An 18362-nucleotide genomic window follows, 5' to 3' on the forward strand; every position below is an offset into this window, starting at 1 on the left:
GACCGCACAGAAGAGCTGCGGTCCACCGAGGGAGAAGATCCCGGCGGCCATCTTCAACCGGTAAGTAAGAAGTCACCGGAGCGCAGGGATTCAGGTAACCGCTGTGCGGATTTTTTTTTAGGTCCCCGCATCGGGTTTGTCTCGTGCCGAACGGGGGAGGGGGGGGCTGTTGAAAAAAAAAAAACCCGTTTCGGCGTGGGACAACCCCTTTAATGCACTTTGTAATGTACATTGTGCATTAATTATGAGCCATACAGAAGTTATTCACTTACCTGCTCCGTTGCTAGCGTCCCCGTCGCCATGGTGCCGTCTAATTTCAGCGTCTAATCGCCTGATTAGACGCGCTTGCGCAGTCCTGTCTTCTCGCTGGTGAATGGGGCCGCTCGTGCCAGAGACCTGGTCCTCGTAGCTCCGCCCCGTCACGTGTGCCGATTCCAGTCAATCAGGAGGCTGGAATCGGCAATGGACCGCACAGAGCCCACGGTGCACCATGGGAGAAGACGGCGGTGCATCGTGGGTGAAGATCCCGGCGGCCATCTTGGTAAGGTAAATAAGAAGTCGCCGCAGCGCGGGGATTCGGGTAAGTACTAAACGTTTTTGTTTTTTTTAACCCATGCATTGGGTTTGTCTCGCGCCGAACGGGGGGCCTATTGAATTAAAAAAAAAAACGTTTCGGCGCGGGACAACCCCTTTAAAAGCTTTTCAGTACATTATGTGGTACATTAAATAATACAATTGAAACATACAACTTGTCCGTAAAAATCAAGCCCTCAGGTGGATATGTTGCCGGACAAATAAATAAGGTATGTTGTTTTTTTTTTGTTTTTTTTTTAATGGGGAGAAAAAAAAGAAAAATGTTAAACCAAAAATTGGCCGTTAAAAAACCCCTTTAAGGACGGTCTCTTTACATATGGATGATAATCACTATCGTCCACATGTGCCACAACGCAAGAACGCAGATGAGGAGGGCATTGATGTCTATAGATGGCACAGCTATGTAGTGTATTAACTATGTTGGCTCAGTGCCTCCCTCTAGTGTCTGCTTATTAAACTGCATTTGAAGGGATAATCCTACCCAACACATAATGTCATTGATGGCATATTATGTGATATCTGATGCTATGTGATATCCATGGATGTCTGCACCCCCCGGGTAACGGCTCAACTGTCCCTTTAGCTTTTTTCTCATAATAATGCTGGTGAATGCAGCTGCACTTCCTTTACAGCAAGGTGTGGGGATTGTAGGGGTCCCAACAGCGGACCCCTCACTAATCAGACAATGATGAGATATTCTATCAATATACCATCCGTGTGAACCTGCCTCCAATTCTGTCATATGGCACTGCTAACGTGGGCACCCCGTGGCTGGCACTGTGCAGTGCTCTGATATTGTGAACGGGGCTGTTGTTGGGGTTGAACTGTTTACTGGGACACTATGGCTGCTACTCTTTATAGGGTCACTGTCAGGCATGTGTGACCGAGCTGTTCATAGGGGCACGCAAGCTGCCTGTGTACACTGTTTATGGGGGCACTCTAGCTAGCACTATTAATGGGGGCGCTCTGTCTAGCACTATTTGTGGGGACACTCTATCTGATACTATTTATGAGGGCACTCTGTGTAGCACTCGGGTGGCATTCAGTATCTTGCCCTATTTATTGGGTCGCTCTCTATGGGTCACTATGAGGGCATTCTATCTGATACCATTTGGCACTATTTATGGCTTTTGCTCGTGATCAATATGTGGATTTAGATCTGTCAGTGGGCAAAATCCGCGTACTGAATGTCTGACACATTTTTTCATGGATCCGCATGAAGAAGTAACATACGACTTTTTTTTCTTGAATACACGTCAAAAAACGTGCTCGCAAATTTTTCCCACTGATGGCTGCAGCCACGTGTGGATCCACGGCAAAAACTGCAGCAGAATGGAATTCCAGGTGGAATCCACCTTGTGAACATATCCTTACTGTCCCCTCATCTCACCATGAGTCACATTCATTACTGTCCCCTCATCTCCCCATATGTTACATTCCTTACTGTCCCCTCATCTCCCCATATGTTACATTCCTTACTGTCCCCTCATCTCCCCATATGTTACATTCATTACTGTCCCCTCATCTCCCCATATGTTACATTCATTACTGTCCCCTCATCTCCCCATATGTTACATTCATTACTGTCCCCTCATCTCCCCATATGTTACATTCATTACTGTCCCCTCATCTCCCCATGTGTCACATTCATTACTGTCCCCTCATCTCCCCATATGTTACATTCATTACTGTCCCCTCATCTCCCCATATGTTACATTCATTACTGTCCCCTCATCTCCCCATATGTTACATTCATTACTGTCCCCTCATCTCCCCATATGTTACATTCATTACCGTCCCCTCATCTCCCCATGTGTCACATTCATTACCGTCCCCTCATCTCCCCATGTGTCACATTCATTACCGTCCCCTCATCTCCCCATGTGTCACATTCATTACCGTCCCCTCATCTCCCCATGTGTCACATTCATTACCGTCCCCTCATCTCCCCATGTGTCACATTCATTACCGTCCCCTCATCTCCCCATGTGTCACATTCATTACCGTCCCCTCATCTCCCCATGTGTCACATTCATTACCGTCCCCTCATCTCCCCATGTGTCACATTCATTACCGTCCCCTCATCTCCCCATGTGTCACATTCATTACCGTCCCCTCATCTCCCCATGTGTCACATTCATTACCGTCCCCTCATCTCCCCATGTGTCACATTCATTACCGTCCCCTCATCTCCCCATGTGTCACATTCATTACCGTCCCCTCATCTCCCCATGTGTCACATCCATTACCGTCCCCTCATCTCCCCATGTGTCACATCCATTACCGTCCCCTCATCTCCCCATGTGTCACATCCATTACCGTCCCCTCATCTCCCCATGTGTCACATCCATTACCGTCCCCTCATCTCCCCATGTGTCACATCCATTACCGTCCCCTCATCTCCCCATGTGTCACATCCATTACCGTCCCCTCATCTCCCCATGTGTCACATCCATTACCGTCCCCTCATCTCCCCATGTGTCACATCCATTACCGTCCCCTCATCTCCCCATGTGTCACATCCATTACCGTCCCCTCATCTCCCCATGTGTCACATCCATTACCGTCCCCTCATCTCCCCATGTGTCACATCCATTACCGTCCCCTCATCTCCCCATGTGTCACATCCATTACCGTCCCCTCATCTCCCCATGTGTCACATCCATTACCGTCCCCTCATCTCCCCATGTGTCACATCCATTACCGTCCCCTCATCTCCCCATGTGTCACATTCATTACCGTCCCCTCATCTCCCCATGTGTCACATTCATTACCGTCCCCTCATCTCCCCATGTCACATCCATTACCGTCCCCTCATCTCCCCATGTGTCACATTCATTACAGTCCCCTCATCTCCCCATGTGTCACATTCATTACCGTCCCCTCATCTCCCCATGTGTCACATTCATTACCGTCCCCTCATCTCCCCATGTGTCACATTCATTACCGTCCCCTCATCTCCCCATGTGTCACATTCATTACCGTCCCCTCATCTCCCCATGTGTCACATTCATTACCGTCCCCTCATCTCCCCATGTGTCACATTCATTACCGTCCCCTCATCTCCCAGTATGTCCCATCCATTACTAGGGTTGCCACCCTCCTGGTAAATGACCGGCCTGGCCAGTAATTACATCTAGAGGCCGGTGCCGGTAATAATTTTTTACTGGCAATTTTAATTATGAGAAAAAATGATGTTATGGCGGGGTGGCAACTTGGACAAATGTTGGGAAAAAATAAGTAGCTGATTTTGTGCACAAATATAGCCAGCACTAAGACTTGTAACTTTTGGGATTTTTGCACCACACTCCACACTTTTAGAGAAGTAAGTGGGGGCACCTACTATATTTAGTAGAATTTACACCAGGGAACTTCCTCATAGCTGGTAACGATTTCTTCTTCTGGCACATGAGCCGCCCAAGACACTTGTATTAAGTGGCATAGACCTCTTACCCTTAATGCCACAGGACATAAAGTTACATTACTGGTTACAGTTACTGGTCTTAATAAATCAGCCCCATAGTGTTTAAACATAGAAGAAAGCCGTGTTGTGTCTCAGTCCAGCATGGAGAGGGTCCTGGAGCCGCTTGGGGAAGAGTTGGGAGGATACTCAACCCTCATTCCATCCCATGAATTACACCTGCTGCTCTGACTGACCAGGTGAGAAGAGCTGACTCTTTCTAAGTCACCCCGCTTGCCTTCTGCATATTGCGCTGTAAATGACACAGCGATAATCGCTCAGGTCGTTGTGTATAAATGGGCCTTTACAAATGTCTACTTTACTTCCATGTTCTAAAGTTTACACTTCATTTTTTTTATTCTAGTTTGGTCTGATGACGACTGGCTCAAAAGATTTTCTGGTAAAACACTGGAGGAGAGCGAACAGGCTGAGGGGACAGAAGCTCCTAAACCTGCAGCACAAGAGGTACTGGTCCTATAATAATCATAGCTCCAAGTACAGATATTAGGAGGATACAAAACCTTAAATCTTATTACCTTAACTCTTATCCTAGGGAAAAAGTATCTTCACATGTGGCATATAAGCGGCATATTTTCTACCATGGATTTGCGTGCGGAAAATCCGCAGCATATTACAATACAGACGAAGTGGATGAGATTATAAGAAGTCTCATCTTATCCACATCCTGACGATTGTTAATTGACCCGCAGTGCGAATTTTAAATCCGCAGTATGTCAACTTATGCTGTGGGCTTTCACTATGGATCTCAGTACGTCAAATGTTTAGGGTTGTAATCTGCCGTGAATTTGCACCAAAATCTGGACAATACCGATCCTATTTGGCCTATTGGAGGAAGAGGAATGGCCGTACCACACCCGCATTTTCCTACAGAAGACCTTATTCTTGGCGCGTAAAACAATAGCTACTTATTGGATGGCTGCGGGAATCCCTACGATCTCATGTTGGGTTCGGTCGGTGAATACAGTAATCTCCTACGAAAAAATTATTTACCAAAACAGAGGCTGCCCAAACAAATTTAAAAAAAATATGGGATATCTGGCTAGATACCAATTACACTTTATCTGTAGAATGAACTCCCAGACTCATGTTCCCTCTCTCCACCCCCCCCCCCCCCACACGCTCTCCTGTGTCCCCATTTACTAAGCAAATAGCAAACGCAGAGCTTTATCTCATAAAGAATTCATCCAATAGGCATGGACGGTTTGAGTTTAATTGTTTAAGTTTATCGCAACCTAAAAGAAAAAATGTACAAGGAATATGTTATGTTATTACGTTTAAGCAAGTTACAACACAGTATGTACTATTTGTAATATCGAGTTTGTTTACCATATGATTTTATTATGTACTGTGCAAATTTTCCTTAATAAAGAAAATAAAGTAAAAAAAAAAATCTGGACAATACATTCCATGTGGAGGTATCCTAAGTGTTTGATGGTTACTGGACAATGTTCACCCATAGCACTAACTGTGCTAACATAACATAAGTAGCTGTACTTACCCGTCATCTGCCGCAGGGACCCATCACTGCAGCACCACCATCCACCCGCTGTTTGAAGTGGAAGATGTCGTCACAGGTTATCACCTGACTTCTGTAATGTCACTGCCCGCTCTCCTGGCATCAACACTCACATCCCGGCACCATGATGCCAGGAGTTTGTAATAGTGTTACTTACTGCGATTTACAATTGGCTGCAGCGGTCAGAGGATATCTGTTGATGTCTTCCTTAACTTAACATCGGGAGCACGGTTGGGCTCATCACCATGGCAATGGAAGGGTAAGTACAGCTGATTTAGTTATTTCTAGAACAGTTGGACCTGTAGGAGAAATTGTTATCCGATAACCAGGCAACCCCTACAGCCGAACATGCATGCCTGTAAATGTATTTAGTGTCTGTCATCTCGTGCCTCTTTTTTTCTTTTATCTTCTTTATTACTTGCAGGGAGAGCCACCTGCTAAAAAGGTACGAGCTAACCCCCAGGTATACATGGATATCAAGATTGGCAACAAGCTTGCTGGACGTATTCGCTTCCTGTTACGAGCAGATGTTGTTCCGATGACGGTAGGTGAGTGTCGGAATCTGATATTGCATAAATAATTCATGGTCACGTTGCGTTGGCTGTACATAATAGTTCTAGATCAGAAGAAAAGCAGATAACATTGGTATTAGAAATAACATTTCCTTTGTGAGAAGACATACATTCATTCTTACAATTTGTCAATAACACTCAACTCGTTTAGCAGTGTTTAACCCCTTAGTGACCACCCCATAGTCCTGGCCCGCTGGGCTTTATCCCAGAGGAGGTAAAAACATGCTTCCTTCAGGGATTAAAGCCCTGCAGGCTCTGGACATGACAGCTCCATGCTGTCAAGTACCCCCCACCCCAGCGATCGCATTAAAGGCAATGTAAAGTTTAAAAAAGTTAGTTTTAGCTCCCCTTAATGGATCAGATCTCAGGATACTCACCATCCTTCGCGATGTCCCCCGGCGTTCTGGTCCTGCAGGACCTGGCGTCTGTGCATGCGCGCCAGACAGCATTACGTCACACGAATGCGCACAGGGCCGGGAGGCCTGGGAAATTTAAAAACTCCCTGCTCTCGGCTAGTATGAGTAGCCGAGAACACGGAGTTGTCACTGGGAGCCGCTGTATGTGGTCCCCAGTCACATGATCGCTGTTATCCAATGGATAACAGTGATCATGTAAAAAAATTTTAAAAAAGAAAAAAAGTTTGTTTCATCTTTCCTCATGGATCATATCTGTGAGGGCAGATGAAATTACGTCCATAAGGCCCCCGGCTTTATCTGCGGACTTTATCTGGCTTCTGTGCACACGAATGGGTATGTTACTAAACACAAGACAAATACTGGTATCCATTTTGGGGTGCAAATCCTCATTTTCATGTGCACTGTAGAAAAAAAAATGTATTTTAAAATGACATATTTTCAAAATTATGAAATTTCATTTTTTCCCCTCAAAATTGTATTAACTTCTGAAAAGAAACTGTGGGATCAAAATACTCATGACACCCATGACAGTGAATATATTAAGATGTGTATTTTTTTAAAATAGGGTCATTTGTGGGGGTGTCTATAATTCTGACACTTATGAGCCTTTGCAATCTTGGCTTGGTGTAGGAAAACAAAGTATTCCTCAAAATGTTAATTAATGTTAAATTTGTACATCTGCTAAATCGCATGTGTAAAAAAAAAAAAAAAAAGAGAGAGAAAAAAAAGGTTTTCAAATGTGAGTCCAGAATAGAGTTAACGGATGGAAATATATATCTTATCAAACATGTGTACGGTATGTTTGAGACATTGCAATTGAAAATAAGAAAAAATTACAACTTTTTTTTCCAATTTTGGCGCTTTAAATAAATTATACACAAATTCTGTCGGTCTAATTTCTAAATAAAGTACAACACGTGGCGAAAAAACAATGTCAGAATCACCTGGATATGCAAAAGCTTTACAGAGTAATAATAATTTATGTTAAAGTGACACATGTCAGATTTCCAAAATTTGGTCTGGTCATTAAGGCGCAAACTGGCTTGGTCACTAAGGGGTTAATAGATTACACAAAGTCCTTGAATAGAAGGGTTGTACCAGTAATATATATGGCCTTAAAGCAACCTTCCGGTCCTGAAACAAAATTTTTCTTGGTACCAGACGCCGGCGTTCATTTTACCTGCTGCTCTTCTTTTCCAGCTTCTTGCTACAAATTCACCAATTGATGGGCCCTTTTTAGTTCTCGGAGATGGTCACATAGGTTCCCTAACTATCTGATGCACATGGTGTAGTGTCGGTGCATAGGTACTCTGAGGCGCTCCACATTGCTTTGATTGGGCAGCAATGCTTACATGAGAAATCTGCAACCGTGGTGGTGTGCACGGAGTAGTGACAGGAGCTGTACCAGCATCTTGAAAGACTGAAGGGGGGCTAGGAACTATTAGATCCAGGGGAGAAAGCTGTGAAAGGAGAGCCGCAGGTTATATTACTTCCCTCTCCGGTGCCTTTTGAAAAGTCAAACAGTTTTGTAGTTTATAGTTTTTATAGCTGTTCCCTGGTTACCAGATAACATCCATTTAATAGGGCTAATGCCACGGGAAGTTAGGTGACTGCTGTGGTGTCGCTGCTCATTCTATCGGCGTTGGTACTCTCATTCTGAACACCGTGATGCCAGCAATTCGGGAACGCGGATGAAGAGCAGGGTAGTGTGATAGAAGTGCAGCGCTCCCATTGATTTCAATGGTAGTGAAGCCTCCCCTGCACGCTGATGACAATGTCCTGCTGCACTGACATCCACAGAATAGATCATCAGTTGAAAGAAGGCCAGAATACCCCTTTAATCAAGAATTAAGATACAGAGGTTGGGCTGCCTAGCATTCTATCCAGGTGCTGGGAATAGGATCAATGCTATCCTGTGTACTTGGGAAAACCTTTCTTAGGCCTCATGCAGATTTTTTATGCGGATTTCCGCAGCGGATGCACTGCGAGTCATTAAATTGATTTTTTTATTGCTTGCAGGAGATCGCGGATTGCGTTTTTTTTCCCACGCAGATGCCCTTCGGATCATCCGTGTGGAACAAATCCGCAGCCCCACCTCCCAGCCTTTCCGCCACCTCCCGAATAGATTATAACCTTTAAATCTGCAAATGTATTTGTGGATGCACTGCGGATCGTAAGCTCCCATAGAGATGAATGGAGCCACATCCGCGGTAAAATGGAGCATGCTGCGATTTATTATCCCCAAATCAAATTGAAAATCCGCTGATGTTAAATGAAGTGCAGATGCCCAATGCTTCCCTATGGGCGGCTTGATTTGCAGATCTCACACACAGATGCCACGCGTAGATTCAGCAAATCAAATCCACCCGTGGACATTGGGCCTTAGGTTTAAAAATAAAAATTGAATCTACTTGCTGTTGATGGGATCAGAGCTGTTCTGGCAATGTATACACGGCTCTGTCAGAGCTGGGTTATTACAGACTATTGCAGGATATTTCTCTGTCAATGACCTGCATGTTTCATTTGCATTTCCTGTCTTTATCCAAAAAATCTTTTTTTTTTTCTTCTAGTTTTATGTTCGTTAATCTTGTCCAATGTCTGATGAAATAGTATTTTAATTTATTTCAGTTTCTCACTTTTTGAGATGTTTGCTTTCAGTGATTTAAAGCATTTATGTTTACATCTAGATCTACACCTGATCATGTCCAAGCGTTGTCCAGCTTTGGTACAACCCATGAAGTTTGACATGTTCAAGGCAAGTTTTTCAGCCATTGCAATGTAACAAATTTCCACACTCACTGATGGCAAGCAGAGATCTGCAAAATAGAATTAAAATGGAGCAATTAAAGCAGAAGGGATGTTAGAAAGCTGCAAAGCTATTTTACTATTGTACATTCATGAGTATTGGAGAGATACTTGCAGAGGCATGATTCTGGGTGGGGAGACCTCTGAGCGCCTGCCCGCCAGGTGATTTAGTCAAATGAACCATAATCCAGCCATCGCTTCAGATCGTCCGACCCTCTGAACGCTACCCATGGTTGCCATGTCTTGTAGTATGCTTCCCAAGTTTTGGGGTCATCGGCTCCCAGTTCATCAAATCTCATGAGGGTGTGGAGTTCCTCCACCCACATGCCCCTAGTGGGAACGGTTGAAGAGCGCTAGAGCCTTAGGATAAGTCTTCTCACCGCTAGTATGAAATGTTTTAGAAGGCATAATTTGGTGGCTCTCATGCTGTCCGGGAACAGCGAGAGCAGGGCTAATTTCGGTGTCATAATCACTCTTGAGTGGTTGATGTGATTATATAGGGTTGTCACTAGAGATGAGCGAGCACCAAAATGCTCGGGTGCTCGTTGCTCGAGTGGAACTTTCCGCGATGCTCGAGGGTTCGTTTCGAGTAATGAACCCCATTGAAGTCAATGGGCGACTCGAGCATTTTTGTATATCGCTGATGCTCTCTAAGGTTTTCATTGGTGAAAATCTGCAAAACCCAAGAAAGTGCTGGAAACGACACAGAAACGGAGCAGAGGCGTCACGGAGGACGGTGGTACGATCGGCTGCGTACTCCCTCACCATCTTCTTACAGTGCTCCCTCCGACTCAGCCTGGACTTGGGAGGTGTGAGACAGTCTTGCTGGGGAGCCATAAAGCTGGCAAAGGCCTTGGAGAGTGTTCCCCTGCCTGCGCTGAACATGCTGCCTGATCTCCGCGCCTCCCCTTCTACGTGGCCCTCGGAACTGCACCTTCTGCCACTAGCGCTGTCAGATGGGAAGTTTACCATCAGTTTGTCCACCAGGGCCCTGTGGTATTGCATCACTCTCAAACCCCTTTCCTCTTCGGGAATGAGAGTGGAAAGGTTCTCCTTACACTGTGGGTCAAGCAGTGTGTACACCCAGTAATCCGTAGTGGCCAGAATGCGTCTAACACGAGGGTCACGAGAAAGGCATGCTAACATAAAGTCAGCCATGTGTGCCAGGGTACCTGGATGCAACATATGGCTGTCCTCACTAGGACGATCACTTTGAGTATCCTCCTCCGGCCATGCACGCTGAATGGAAGAGAGGCAAGCTGCATGGGCACCCTCTGCAGTGGGCCCAGCTGTCTCTTCCTCCTCAGGCTCCTCCCCCTCCTCCTCCTCTTCCACGCGCTGAGATATAGACATGAGGGTGCTCTGACTATCCAGCGACATACTGTCTTCCCCCGCCTCCGTTTCTGCCCGCAAAGCATCAGCCTTTATGCTTTGCAGGGAACTTCTCAACAGGCATAGCAGGAGAATGGTGACGCTAATGATTTGATTACAGCATCGCCGCTCACCATCAGGGTGGACTCCTCAAAGTTTCCAAGGACCTGGCAGATATCTGCCATCCAGGCCCACTCCTCTAAAGAATTGAGGAGGCTGACTCCCACTACGCCGCCCATGTTGGAGTTGGTATTCCACTATAGCTCTACGCTGCTCATAGAGCCTGGCCAACATGTGGAGCGTAGAGTTCCACCGTGTGAGCACGTCGCACAGCAGTCGGTGCACTGGCAGATTAAACTGATGTTGCAGGGTCCGCAGGGTGGCAGCATCCGTGTTGGACTTGCGGAAATGTGCGCTGACCCGGCGCACCTTTCCGAGCAGGTCTGAAAAGTGTGGGTAGCTTTTCAGAAAGCGCTGAACCACCAAATTAAAGACTTGGGCCAGGGATGGCACGTGCGTGAGGCTGCCAAGCTGCAGAGCCGCCACCAGGTTACGGCCGTTGTCACACACGACCATGCCCAGTTGGAGGCTCAGCAGTGAAAGCCAGCGGTCGGTCTGCTCTGTCAGACCCTGCAGCAGTTCGTGGGCCGTGGGCCTCTTCTCTCCTAAGCTGAGTAGTTTCAGCACGGCCTGCTGACGCTTGCCCACCGCTGTGCTGCCACGCCGCGCGACACCGACTGCTGGCGACGTGCTGCTGCTGACACATCTTGATTGCGAGACAGAGGTTGCATAGGAGGAGGAGGAGGGTGGTTTAGTGGAGGAAGCCTACACCGCCGCAGATACCAGCACCGAGCTGGGGCCCGCAATTCTGGGGGTGGGTAGGAAGTGAGCGGTCCCAGCCTCCACTAAATTCACCCAATGTGCCGTCAGGGAGATATAGTGGCCCTGCCCGCCTGTGCTTGTCCACGTGTCCGTTGTTAAGTGGACCTTGGCAGTAACCGCGTTGGTGACGTTGTCGTGCAGGGCTGGGACGGCACATCGGGAAAAGTAGTGGCGACTGGGAACCGAGTAGCGCAGGGCTGCCGCCGCCATCATGTTTTTGAAAGCCTCCGTTTCCACAAGCCTATACAGCAGCATCTCCAGGCTGATCAATTTGGCTATGTGCACGTTTAACGCTGGAGCGTGCGGGTGCGTGGCGGCGTACTTGCGCTTGCGCTCAAACAGTTGCGCTAGCGACGGCTGGACGGAGCGCTGAGAGACATTGCTGGATGGGGCCGAGGACAGCAGAGGTGAGGGTGTGGGTGCAGGCCGGGAGACGGTAGTGCCTGTGTCCTGAGAGGGGGGTTGGATCTCAGTGGCAGGTCGGGGCACAGGGGGAGAGGCAGTGGTGCAAACCGGAGGCGGTGAGCGGCCTTCGTCCCACCTTGTGGGGTGCTTGGCCATCATATGCCTGCGCATGCTAGTGGTGGTGGCTCCCCGGCTGATCTTATCGCGACAAACCTTGCATACCACAGTTCGTCGGTCGTCTGCACTCTCAGTGAAAAACTGCCACACTTTTGAAACAGTTGGTGGATTATTCGGTCTGGCCCTGCCTCTACCCTTGGCCACCGCACTGCCTCTTCCAACCTGCCCTGCTGCTGCACTTGCCTCCCCCTCTGAAGACCTGTCCTCAGTAGGCTTAGCAAACCAGGTGGGGTCAGTCACCTCATCGTCCAGCTGCTCTTCCTCCGAATCCTCTGTGCGCTCCTCCCTCGGACTTACTGCCCTTACTACTACCTCACTGATAGACAACTGTGTCTCATCATCATCGTCCTCCTCACCCACTGAAAGCTCTTGAGACAGTTGCCGGAAGTCCCCAGTCTCCTCACCCGGACCCCGGGAACTTTCCAAAGTTGGGCATTGGTCATGAGAAACTCCTCAGGTGTTAGAGGATCCATTTTTTCGCACTCAAGGCCGGGACCCGAGAACAGTTCCTGGGAGCCTGCCTGCTCTTCTGAATGTGTCATTTGCTGGGAGGGAGGAGGCTGGGAGAAGGGAGGAGCAGCAGCGAGAGCATTCAGGCGTAGAAGACTGGGTGGTGACGGTGGATAGTTTGCTGGATGCACTTTCTGCCATCCACGACAGGACCTGCTCACGCTGCTCAGTTTCTAATAAAGGTCTACCGCGTGGACCCATTAATTGTGAGATGAATCTGGGGACCCCAGAAACTTGCCTCTCTCCTAATCCCGCAGCAGTCGGCTGCGATACGCCTGAACCAAGAGCTCGGCCTGTGCCCACACCCTGACTTGGGCCTCCGCGTCTTCGCGCGCGTCCACGTCCTCTAGGCCTACCCCTACCCCTCAGCATGGTGTATTACGAGTAGAGCAGAAACAGAACGCTGTAATTAATTGTGCCGCTTATTGGCCTGTGGTTGGAGGCTGACTTCGCTTACGGAACGCACAACAGAGCCAGGAAACAATTATGCGCAAGCCTGTAGTGAGACCTAGGTGCGTATGACTGAGCTACTGGAATTCACAGGGCAGAACCAGTCAAGTGGCAAAAGGCTAGTGGTAGGCCTTAAGTATTTTGCTTCAATTTTTTAAAATGGTGAGGTGAAAAACCAGACAGACACCGTATGCAGCGTATATATGTATACTCTTTCCCTCTGGCGGGATGACGGCGATCATGTAACGGACACAGCAGAGCCAGGAAACAATTATGCGCAAGCCTGCTTTAACGCTTAGCTGGGTAATAATGAGCGACTACTACCCCCAGCACACACGCAGTAAACTGAAGACGGTCACAGGCAGCCCAAATATAGTATTTTTTTCCAATTTTTGGGAAAAAGCCCACTGCCTATATAGCCTGTATATGGATTTCCCTGTTGGAGGATGACTGTGGTTATTGAAAGCACAGTGCAGCCAGAAAACATTATGCGCAAGGCTGCAGTTACACCTAGCTGGGTAATAGTGAGTGACTACTACCCCCAGCAGACACGCAGTAAACTGAACACGGTCACAGGCAGCCCAAAGATTTTTTTTTTCCAATTTTTTTGAAAAAGCCCACTGCCTATATAGCCAGTATATCTCTTTCCCTGTACCACTGTCCCTGCCTCACCAGTACTGCCCCTATACTCCGTAAAATGACTGCAGACTGAGGACGCTATGGTCTGCACGCCCGATATACAAAAAAAAAAAATGTGCAAAACTGCTAAAAGCAGCCTCAACAGTACTGCACACGGTCAGATGTGGCCCTAAGAAGGACCGTTGGGGTTTTTGAAGACGAAGATAACAGCCTAACACTCTCCCTATAGCAGCTACAGCAGGACGGCACTTTCCCTAATGTCTCTCAGCGTGCATCTGTGGCGAGCCGCGGCCGGCCCCAGTTTATATACTCGGGTGTCACCTGATCTCCCCAGCCACTCACTGCAGGGGGGTGAGATAGGGCTGGAACTTCACAGGAGGAAGTTCTAATGCCTTCCCTGTGTTTCTATTGGCCAGAAAAGGGCGCAAACTTTTCTGGGAAGAAAATGGAAGTGACTCGAACACCGCGTGGTCCTCGTCTCGAGTAACGAGCATCTCGAGTACCCTAATACTCGAATGAGCATCAAGCTCGGATGAGTACGCTCGCTCATCTCTAGTTGTCACCCCTTCCCATAGGTCCGCTACTGGCCGGCAGTCCCACCAAATGTGGGTCATTGTACCTCGGCTCCCACTGCATTTCCAGCACGCAGGGAAGAACTGGTGAAAGATCCTCTGTAGGTGGTCCGGGGTCCTATACCACCTTGAGACTATCTTATAGTTGAGGTCTTGTATTTTGCCAGCTGTGGATAGTGCCCAGATTTTACACTAGTCCTCCCCCGTAATGTTTTCTCCCAACTCCCGTTCCCAGGCCTCCCTATAATTCAGAGTCTCATCCTCCGTCTCCCGATCCAGCAACATTTTATATAACGTGGAGATCATATGCCTCTGATTTAGACTTGACAAACAGAGTTGCTCATACTCAGTCAGGGGTGCCGTCAGATTTTCTTTCGGGATCAGCGTGCTCACAAACCCTCTCAGCTGAAGATATTGCAACCAGAATCCTGGCTGCGGTGGAGACTGGTTTAAGATCTCCATCATGGGTTTCAGTCCCGTTTGCGTCACTACGTCCCTCAATCTAGGGATTGGGTCCGCAGGAATAGCCAGAAGGCCCTTCTGATTTGTAGTAGCTTCAAAGAGGGGATTTGCTAAGAGCAGAGTTAGGGGGCCTGGGGCTGTAACCAGCCTATATTGAGGGGCGAAACTCGCCCATGCCTTAAATAGTTGGAGGCTGAAGGGGGAGATTTGGGTATAGACTTGATCCATTTTGGCAGAATCCAGGGAGCTCTGTATAGGCCATCTGTTTCGCCTGTGTGGTCTATATCCACCCATAGCTTTGAGTTTCTGCTTTTTGAGGATGTCAAGTACGCAGTTTGCTATGTTAGCTTTTTGGTAGAGGGAGAAGTCCGGTAGGCCCAGGCCCCCCTTCTCTTTTCTCCTCTTTAGCAATGAGTATCTCAGGCGCGGTTTGCGTCCTTTCCAAACAAAGTTGGAGATTAGAGATCGGATTTTTTTCAGGTATGTTCTTGGGAGCCCAATGGGAATTGTTTGACAAAGATACAGGAAACGGGGCAGTACATCCATTTTAATTACCTTGGGGTAGAGCGTTCCAGAGGATGGGTGCTGCTCTGCTGAAGTCCTGTAGGCGAGCATGTGAGGTTCGTACTACAGGGGTGTTTAGTCTGAGTGTGTTAGCCGATCGGAGTGAGCAGGCTGGGTGGTGTACTGACAGAAGAGAGGCGATGTATGCTGGTGCAGCGCCATGCAGAGCTTTGTGAGTGAGGTAGAGGAGTTTAAATTTAGTTCTGCAGTGGATGGGCAGCCAATGCAGCGACTGGCATAATGCAGAGGCGTCTGAGTAACGACTGGATAGAGAAATGGGCCTAGCTGCTGCATTTAGTATGGATTGGAGTGGAGCAAGTCATAAATGACACAATACATTTTTTCAGCGGTCGGTACGATTACAACTGTAACAAAAACATAATTTTTTAGATTTTTCCACTTTTGCACAATAGACACTCTTTTCTTTTGGAAATTATAATTATTTTTCAATCGTTCCATTGTCGCAGCTATGTGAGGTATTGTTGTTTTGCGTCACGAGCTGTAGCTTTTATTTTTCCCATTTTAGGGTACATATAGCTTTTTGGATCGCTTTTATTGCGTCTTTTTGAAGGTAAAATGAATAAATAAGCCTTTAAAGGGGTTGTCCCGCGGCAGCAAGTGGGTCTATACACTTCTGTATGGCCATAATAATGCACTTTGTAATGTACATTGTGCATTAATTATGAGCCATACAGAAGTTATAAAAAGTTTTTCACTTACCTGCTCCATTGCTAGCGTCCTCGTTTCCATGGAGCCGTCTAATTTTCGCCGTCTAATGGCCAAATTAGACGCGCTTGCGCAGTCCGGGTCTTCTTCTCTTCTCAATGGGGCTCCGTGTAGCTCCGCCCTGTCACGTGCCGATTCCAGCCAATCAGGAGGCTGGAATCGGCAATGGACCGCACAGAAGAGCTGCGGTCCACGGAGGAAGAAGATCCCGGCGGCCATCTTCAACCGGTAAGTATAGAAGTCACCGGAGCGCGGGGATTCAGGTAAGCGCTGTGCTGTTGTTTTTTTAAGTCCCTGCATCGGGGTTGTCTCGCGCCAAACGGGGGGGGGGGGGGGGGGGTTGAAAAAAAAAAACCCGTTTCAGCGCGGGACAACCCCTTTAATCTTTTTTTCTTATTTTCAACAGTTTTTGCTGCACAGGATTACTGTGCTCAAATTATAGCACAGATCGTTACGGACACAATGATACCACACGTGCGTTTTTGTTTCTTACGTTTTTTCATATAAATAGGGGGTTGTGGGTTTTTTTTTCTATTTTTTAATGTTTTTCGTTTTACACTATTTATTTAGTTTTTTTACACTATTTAGGTCCTCAGGAACTTGATCCATTGCAGCTATGATCGCTGTGGTAAGGCATTGCAGGACTTCTGTCCTGCAATGCCTTATCGCTGGTTAAAGCGATCATAGGCAATGGCAAAGCAGGACGCCTGTAGCTAACGTCATGTTGCCATGGCAACTCGTCGGCTCTCCTCGATTAAATCGGGGGGGGGGGGATCCAATGACATCACAGGGAGTGAGCTCCCTCTGTGAACCCTTTATAAACCTCGATCTACAAAGATTGCAGCGTGTATGGGGTTAACAGCATGGGTCGCTGTCCCAATGCACCCCTACTATCAGTAATAGCTGGCGCCCGCTGCCGGATACCGCAGGATCTCTTCAGATCCCGCGAGTTCCATATGACGTAAGGTTACGTCATGTTGCCTTAAGTACCAGCCTGCAAAGATGTAACCTTAAGTCATGTGGCGAGAAGGGGTTAAAAGAGGTTATGCCAACATGCACAATCCCATTCAAAATGATGATTTCCTCAGGCTCAACTCTTGTCACCCCCATTAAAAGCTGGTAATGCGAGGGAAAGCTGCTGCTAGTGAGATATTTCCACTGCAGGGAAAATGTGGTATTACAGGATGGACTTTCACATGACTGGTTTGTTCCGGCCAGTGAACCTTGTCTTTTGACATTCATGAGCCTTAATATGAAGAGGGGATGCCATCTCGGCACAATGCTTTCATTCAATAAATTGAGCTAATTGATTTGTACGTAAGAATGTCCACATTTGTGTTTTTATGTTTTTGTTTTTTTAATTTGCAGAAGACTTTCGCTTCCTCTGTACACATGACAAGGGCTTTGGCTGCAAAGGAAGCAGCTTCCATAGAGTTATCCCTCAATTCATGTGTCAGGGAGGTGACTTCACCAATCACAATGGCACAGGCGGAAAATCCATCTATGGACGGAAATTTGATGATGAGAACCTCATTCTAAAATACACAGGTGCAGGTGGGTAAGCTTATTTTGATAGATTTCACTAGCAGAGGTGTTTCCTAAATCATCACTTCAAGACCTTCATACTTATACCGCAGTTATCAAGACTATAATACGAAGTATCTAATAAAACTTAACCTTTATTAACAAACCATACAAATTTGTAATACTAAACACAAAGTCCCATAAACACTTAGGAGCCTAGTTACTTAAACTGTTGCCTTATACTCTGATCAAAGTAAACTATGAGCTGACTCGATGAGATAAATGTATTAAGAGGAACGTGCCTCTTAATATATTTGTGGCAATTGGCAGTACCTCCATGTGCCAGACTAACCCCCAAGCTAGTGTAGGTTTCAGCTACTCTGGTAGGCTATGGATGGCCATGCCTCCTAAAGCTAGACCACAACCACTTCTAAAAAAGTGCATCAAACCTAAAGCCCCTGAAAAGTCATAATTTTATATGTACCAACATTGCAACCTTTGTATTGCAGAAATTTGGCATACATAACTTAATAGACATGTCCCAATTTGTACAACATATGTCTCACTGTATATAGTCAATGATAAAGAAGAATTTTACCAAAATTGACTAGTAATGTCATTCAGGGTCACTTGCGGATCCTTCAGTCTGCAGCAATTGAAACATCCCTATACTAGGTCAGTATTTTAGGCGGTTTA

Source organism: Eleutherodactylus coqui, chromosome 6 (assembly GCF_035609145.1).
Source record: "Eleutherodactylus coqui strain aEleCoq1 chromosome 6, aEleCoq1.hap1, whole genome shotgun sequence".
Classification (NCBI taxonomy): Eukaryota; Metazoa; Chordata; class Amphibia; order Anura; family Eleutherodactylidae; genus Eleutherodactylus; species Eleutherodactylus coqui.